We start from the raw sequence: 8,708 nt of genomic DNA, 5'->3' as shown, positions 1-8,708 counted from the left end.
TGAAAATGTTAAGGTAGACATTAAGTGATATTTTCAGTAAACATATTTAAGGGACTAGCTGCCCTCATTCTTTTCACTCTTCACGAGAAGTGACTGCGGTCTGTTTGGTTACAATTAATACAAAAACAGAAAAGGAGATAAATGTCTGTGTAAACTACTCAGACTTTTTTGTAGTGTAAGCTGAGCTCAGTATGATTCAGAATACCGTATATGGCTAAAAAAAAACTTCAACAGCCATAATTCATGTAGGCTATGAACATAAAAGAATGGTCAGTATTTAATATTTTATTAGGCTATAACTAATCTCAACTTGGGTTTAGTCTAATTTTCAGGACACGCAGGGCAAGATTTGGGACAACTGCTTTTAATTTGGGATTGTTCCAAAGTTTTTGGTTTCAAAGTTTCAGACCTCCCATAACTGGGTGCCATATGTATATTGGGGAGTGGAAGAGTGAAATCATCAGCGACCAGCAGCTTTTAGCAATAAAGTACATTGCCCTGTTGATATTTAGGCAGAGGACCTTCTTCCTTACATTTTTGCTCCCACCCACATCCTACTACTATTATTGGAGAGCAGGATGTTTGTCGTTCCGTCTGTCTGTCTGTCCGTTCACCTTTCGCCAACCCCCTGATGTATATGCGCAACGACGCCGTACGTAGGGGCGTGAACGACGGGAGGAGACATTTATCCACGGTCACGGACATTTTCAACATGCCTAATAAGAGCAAATCACTGTTGGAAAATATCGCGATGCCACCAAACGCCGCATGACATTAACGCAAGCTGGCGAAACTCCAGAAAAGTCAGGTAAGAAACCACAAAACACAATCCACACAGTAGCTAATGCTAATGCTAATGCTACAGCTACAGTTTGTAAGTTACTCACTCACCCATACAGCCTTCCAACCATGTAATTATCCTTCCACGACATGAATTCACGCATTATGTTCCTCTTGGTCTCAGGGTTAAAATCCGTTTTGTTCCAGAGTTAGATAATAACTCGCCTAACAAAAACTTTGGTTTATGAATGAGGGTCCGGGACTATGTTGTTACCACGATGGACGCGCTGTGGTCAAACACACACACTCACACTCACACACACACTTCTGGCGGTAGTATTTTTTTGGTAGTTGGATAATGCTGGAAGTACAATTATCTTCATTTTTTACGAGAGGCTGCATTAATGTTGGTTACCACTAAACAGCCAAGCTGCAAAGGAAACAATCACTATCTATAAAGTATATATATCAACAATCAACACATTTCCTTTACAACTGTCTATTAGATTAGGGTGGGACGTGAGGTCTCCACTGAGGTTAAGGTGAACTTTAGGTTTATAAACTTCTTCAGCAGAGAGCCAACAACACAAGTCACCATTTCTGATGGTCACAGATTAACACTGGTTAAAACAACGATATTTTTTCAGACAATACTGGCATAAAATATTACATTTTTCTGACGTAATGATTATTCACATTTTCCTCTATCATTACCCATCCTTACCAAGATCTAGAAAGTATTACTTAGATTTTAGTTTTTAACATATGACTCTTTTCATTAGCAACTAGATCATACTTCACAATGTGATTATGCATGTAAAGCCTAACCTTTTCATGCATTGTGTCCACTATATTACAATTTAGTCTGTGTGTCATAGCCTATATAAACATTTTTCAGAAATCCCATTATCAATATATATTGACTTTGTTAACCAGTGGTGTGTCATCATGCATTATCTCATTAAAAAAAACTGTCTTGACTTAGCAGTGCGCTGTGAGGACAATTGCCACAGAACGAGACAGCAGAGGTCATCGGAGCCGCCTGAGGCTACAGGTACTCATACCTTCTGATTAACCATTCATGCCTATATGCATATATTTCAATTAATGTACAAATGAACATAAACATTTTGCTGCTTCACTGTCTTACCTACCTGCTAGCATTACCATACTAATAAAATACTTACCTATCTAACTAATTCATCCCACAGCAACAACATTGTGTGGATCTAATTTCAAACAACTATCTGACTCAATTACACTCATAGATTATAATGTATTCAACTGCTTAAAAAACGCACTTTAATGTTTACTTTTCAGCTGAGCGATGTGAGAACAATCGCCAGTGAAAGAGACAAAAGAGGTCATTGGAGCCACCTCAGGTTACAAGTACTCATACTTTCTGCTTTACATACACAATCTTATTCACAAATGGCCTAACTAACCTTGGTTGTGTGGATCTCATTTCAAACTACTAACTGACTCTACTACACTCATAACTTATCATTTAGTCAACTGCATAAATGCTACATTTGAAATATTTACTTTTCAGCTGAGCGCCTGAGGACAGTCAGCAAGACTGAAGAGATCATTGGAGACACCTGCAGCTACAGGTACTCATACTTTCCAATTAACCCTTTAAGACATTTGCCTGTAACCAACATGTGGCCCCTGGTTATGTTTATCTAATTTCAGACAACATTCTGACTTTAAGGTCAACAACGAATGGCAGCTCAGCAGTGGAAAACAACAGACAAAACCAGAAAGAGGAATCAAAACTTCAGAAGAGCATGGACAGCTCCACACCAAGTCACACATGCAGTTCCATTTGATACACCTCACATGGATTAAGTCTGCATTTCCTGCACTGCTGTTATGTTCCCTTGTGAGACATAATTGCATGTATTATATAAATTCTATATAAAAATGTACATTTCTTCTGTCAACAATCCCTATACCTTTGTATGGCAAGTTCTCCTTTTGGTTTCTTTTTTTATCTTTACCTTATATGTAGTCACATAAATTTCTATCCTTCACTTTATCTCTGTGCCTCATCAGTGTGTGTGTGTGTGTGTGTGGGGGGGGGGGGGGGGGGGTTAACAACTGGACCAAGACCACTTGAAAAGGTGGGTCTGCTTCAAGGAGGATTCGGTTTGTTTATGGTCCGAAAAGCAAAGCAAACCATCCATAGGATTTTTTAAATCTTACATTTGTAATTTCACAGTTTCAACTATTAAATCTATGCAGGCTGTGAACTGTTGTGGTTTTAACAGATAAACCCTCTTTGCCCCCTTTACTCTCGTATTACATAACAGACTTGTGTATAGCCTTAGATCTCATGATGGTACTTTTGTGGGTGTTTCAAGGACCACAAAATGGAACAAAGGTAGGATTTTACAGTCAAAGTCTGGACTTTGAATTATTCTCCAGGGGTCAGACTCACAAACACAACACACTGTAACCTCTTAATCTCTTCTTTAAAAACTACAATGAGAGCAAGCCTTTCAAAGACGGTCTAAAGTTTGTTTTCTTTGATTTAATAACCCAAATAAACTAAACAGCTTACACATATATGAGCTTTGTTCCAAATCATTAATCTTCTTTTATAAGCTTGTTTGATGGATATATATTTATTTCTGTTTTAGGATTTTTCTTTATTGATGTCATGATAGTTGTGGACAATGATACAGCATATCCTATTTATTTCAGCATATTCTGTTTCTCCCTTGAATCTCTTCCTGAGCTTCTTTCTGCTTGTTGTGTAACTCCTGTCATTCCACAGATAATAAGTGGTATATTTTTCCATCTCAACCACTGCTCTTTAAGATGTAACCTCTATATATTAGGCTGGATTCATACCAATGATTTCATGTGTCCCTCATCTGGATATTATCAACACTACCGGTCAAAAGTTTTAGAACACCCCAATTTTTCCAGTTTTTTATTGCAAATCAAGCAGTTCAAGTCCAATGAATAGCTTGAAATAGTACAAAGGTAAGTGGGGAACTGCCAAAGGTTAAAAAAAGGTAAGGTTACCCAAAACTAAAAAATAATGTACATTTCAGAATTATACAAAATAGCCTTTTTCAGTGAACAAGAAATGGGTTAACAACTTAAAACTGTTCTGCAGCAATGGAGGTTGATCAAGTCTTGAAAGTTGGTGCTACCAATTCCTACAGATGTCCAAACTCTTCTAGATTACTTACAACCCCCTCTGTCTGCATAAAAGTAGTGTTGGAACACATTGTGGTACCATACCCTTGTGAGCATTATTTGAACAGTATTGTACTGCAGAAAGTAGTGTGTTGCTATAAAAATGGCAAGAAAAAGGCAATTAACAATGGAGGAGAGACAGACCATCATAACACTTAAAAATGTAGGCCTTTCATACAGATAAAATTGCAAAGAAAGTCAAGGTGTCAGTTTCCTTCACTATCAAGAAGCACTCAGAAACTGGGGGAAACTCTGACAGGAAGAGGCCTGGCAGACCCAAAGCCACAACAAAATCTGAAGACAAGTTTCTGAGAGTCAACAGCTTGCGTGATAGGCGCCGCACAGGACAACAGCTTCAAGCACAGCTTAATAGTGGCCGTAGTAAGCAAATCTCAGTTTCAACTGTGAAGAGAAGACTTCGAGTTGCAGGTTTGACAGGTCGAGTTGCAGCAAGAAAGCCATTGCTAAGACGTCAGAATAAGAAGAAAAGGCTTGCCTGGGCCATGAAACACCACCAATGGACTACTGAAGACTGGAAAAAGGTGTTATGGACTGATCAATCAATTGAAATCTTCAGTTAATCACGCAGGATTATTTTACACCGTTGAGTAGGCGAAAGGATGGTTCCTCAGTGTGTGACATCAACTGTCAAACATGGAGGAGGAAGCGTGATGGTCTGGGGCTTTTTTGCTGGATCCAGGGTCGGTGACTTGTACAGAGTGAGAGGCACCCTGAACCAAAACGGCTACCACAGCATTCTGCAGCGCCATATAGTACTCTCTGGTATACACCTAGTTGGTCAGGGATTTATCCTACAGCAAGATAATGACCCAAAACATACATCCACGCTATGCCAGAACTACCTTAGGAAAAAAGAACAAGATGGTAAGCTTGAAAACATGGAGTGGTCAGCACAGTCTCCAGACTTAAACCCCATCGAGCTGGTTTGGGATCAACTGGAAAAAAGAGTGAAAGCAAAGCAACCTACAAGTGCCACACATTTATGGAAACTTCTGCAACAGAGTTGGGAAGAACTTTCTGCAGAATATTTGATTTCCATTGTAGAAAGAATGCCACGAGTGTGTTCAGCTGTTATATCTGCCAAAGGTGGCTACTTTGATGAGTCAAAAGTTTAGAATACATTTTGGTTTATAAATTGATTCCATGATTTCTTTTTTAACCTCAATTGTTTATTTGTTCTATGCTTTAATTTCAGAGTACAATGAGACATTAAACTGCGTAATTTTCAATAAAAAACTGGAAAAATTGGGGTGTTCTAAAACTTTTGACCGGTAGTGTATATTTAGTACAATTAAACATTTATGCAGCTTGGGTAGCTGCAGAAATCTAATTACATGTTGGTTGTGTTGTGTGGAGATTGAGGGAGCATGGCAGAACCTTTATTCTGCTGCTGCAGATGGAGAAAGTTATGGGAGGAGAATAACAATGACATTGTACACTTCAAATGCAGGTAGTCACAGTATAGATGCATTATTATACATTATTACTGCTAGGCTGTTTGACTGTTGTACAAATTGTGTGCACTGAATACTGTGCAAGCTTAACAGTAGAGCTGAAACGAATATTTGATTAATGAGAAGTCAATCAGCAACAACTCTTCCCACTTCCCACTCCCTTTCGGATGTGGTTGACATTGCATTGCATCATATTTTCTGTTAGGTGTAAGCTCACTGTTTTCAGTGAGACCACTGTGCTTTCTTTTTTAATGTTTTTTCTTTCTTCACATTCGAAATAAAATAATCTAATCAAAAAAAAAAATCTGATCTAATGAGCAACAACTCTGAAAATTGATCATTTCAGTCTTATTTTAGAGAAGGAAAAAAAGGCAAAATGGCTTCACATGTTTTTTTTTGTTTCTATGATAGTAAACTGAATATCTTTTGGTTTTGGTCCATTGGTCAACAGTGGTGGAAAGTCACAACATTCACTCAAGTACTGTACTAGAGTACACATTTGAATATTTCCATTACACATACTTAACTACATATGTTATTTAACACTTCTTCCCCACTGCACTTCAGCAGGAAATGTACCTTTTACTCTGTACAGCTGTCATCATTTTAAAGATACAAATTTTACATCCAAAATATATGGATGTTTACTAGGCTGTTGTAGCTTAAACTATAATAATAATAATAATAATAATAATAATAATAATAATAATAATAATAATAATAATAATAATAATATTAATAATAATAATAATAATAATAACAATAATAATACATTGTATTTAAAGACGCATCTTTGGGCACTGGAGGACACCGTACAATAGATAAACAAACAATTTTTAAAAAGAACTATAATGTTCTTAAAATTAGCTTCAAAACCAACTACAACTTTAAAATGCAACTTGCACATTGATGCATGCACTCACGGAATATTTAAAGTAGGCTACATGTTGCTGTTAATACTCACATTGCTTTACCTAAACAGACTTAGTTACAATGCATGACTTTATTCTTGTAATAAAGTATATTGCAGTATTGCCACATTTACTGAAGTAAAGGATCAAAAAACTCAATCAAGGGTGGTCTGACAAGTCTCTGAAAGGTGTCCCTTTGGGCTCTAGGAGACTGTGATGATGATTTTTCATTATTCCGTTATATTTTATTAACATAAAAAATAAGTAATAAACTAATTGATGAAAATAATAATATGTAACATCATCAGGACTGCTTATTGTATGGGGACTCCATGAGGACTATGTTCTGGTTGTACTTAATCATTTATCACCCTTGTTTGTCACTCTTCCCCACCTCTCTTGTCTTTTTAAGCACACAAGCAAACATGGTGTATACTGGGGAGGAAAAAACATCACACTTTCTCTCTCCAGCTCGTACCTGCGCTCCTTAACATTCCTTTAAGTTACCCACTGTATAAACCTCCGACTACGCAGCTTCCCTGACCTTCTCAAACATACACACTTGAATCGCTTCTTTAGGAAGGGAGACTTTAAGGGATTTTGCAGGGCGTGCGCGCGCACTACTCGTCTTTGCACGCTCTCGCGCACAGCAGCTGCTGAGGGGTGAAGCAGGCTCTCAGGATATTCCTCCTTCACTGTGACTGGCAGCAATTGGACTGACTGGAGAACAAGTGGTGAGTTTTTACAGTTTTTATTCATCTTTCTGAACATATATGCAGTTATTATCGTAGGCACGTGGCTAAAGTCCAGAGTTTGTTAAACCACACAATAATGTTTTAACAGCCTTGCTAATTTTAGCAGTAAGATTTGCTGAAGGTCCCACTTTTTTAAGCTGGGGGTGTTGCAAAAACATGAAGAAATTACTAAAAGACAAGGAAAATTGATTTATATAGCGCATTGTGATACTCAAATAGAGTAGCCTATACAGTCAAAAGCACAAAAACAAATCATAAAAACAATAAAAGCAAACAAACAAATACATTTGATCAAAGAAATAGATCAATAAAAGCAGGCTGAAGTTTGTAATCAGTTGCACATACTGTATAAAAATGTTTTTATGGGACCACAAAATACAGACGATCATTAAATGTAATTAAAAGCAATGGCAAACAGATAGGTCTTTAGCTTGGACTCAAGTCCTAGCTCCTGTGGCAGTTTGTTTCACATTTGGGCAACACATCGGTGAAAGGCCAATTCAACATGTTTACTTTTGTCTCTGGGAGAAAAAAGGTTATTCAGAAACAGGCGACCTGAGAGGTCTGCAGGGTTCATACCGGGTCAGAAGATCTGATATGATCTGATATGTGCCTAAACCGTTCAGCGATGTATGGACAAGAAATTGTAATTTTAAAGTTGATTCTCTGAGACACTGGTACAGTAGTCAATGTAGTGATTTGACTGCTGGAGTTATATGTTGAGCTTTTCTGGTCCTTGTTATAACCTTGGCTACAGCATTTTGGATCAGCTAAAACCTGTCTGATCACTGTCTTAGACATAAATAAGAGGAACACTTGGCAGATAAGTTGCCATTCTGGTAAAGTTAGGATTGGATAAGTTTTGTTTAGGGAAACATGATGTTAGACGGGCTAACAGAAACCATTGATTGCATTGTTTTATTGGACTGTTCAGATAGTTACCTGATGTTTGTGAAATATATCAGGTTTTCTTTTTCAAAACTAACATTCAGTTCCTAATGCACACTTTAAATCAATAAACCAACCTCTAAACCAATAAATGCCTATGTGAACATTGTGAATGCATGCATTTACATAGGCGCAGTAACACACACACAAACACACACACACACACACACACACACACAGACACACACACACACACACACACACGCACACACACACACACACACACACAGACTCCACTGTCACATCAGCACAAGCAGGCTGAGCACAAATACCCACTGAAATATTTGAATATTTTTTCTTCCTGAAAACAAATAATTTAAACAATATTTGTACGAAAAAAATGTTCATAAGATTCACTATATGTATACACTATATATATACAGTATACACTATACTTATACTTAAGCTTTGCCCCTAGTATGCACACAAGCAATGGTAATAAACATGCCTGCAGACAGTTTTATGATATTCCTCTTAAAAGTCAGTGAACAAGACACTATTGTTTAGAGCTGCTGTAAACATCTTATGCATATTGATAACCTGCAGTTTTTACCCAGAATAGATAAGATAAGCCTTTGTTTTGTGTCTCTATCATTGTCATTGTGTCTTCACTAAAAGAGGCCGTC

This window comes from Scomber scombrus, chromosome 8 (assembly GCF_963691925.1).
Source record: "Scomber scombrus chromosome 8, fScoSco1.1, whole genome shotgun sequence".
NCBI classification, from domain to species: domain Eukaryota; kingdom Metazoa; phylum Chordata; class Actinopteri; order Scombriformes; family Scombridae; genus Scomber; species Scomber scombrus.
The sequence above is the reverse complement of the archived record's forward strand: the minus strand, read 5'-3'. Positions refer to the sequence as shown.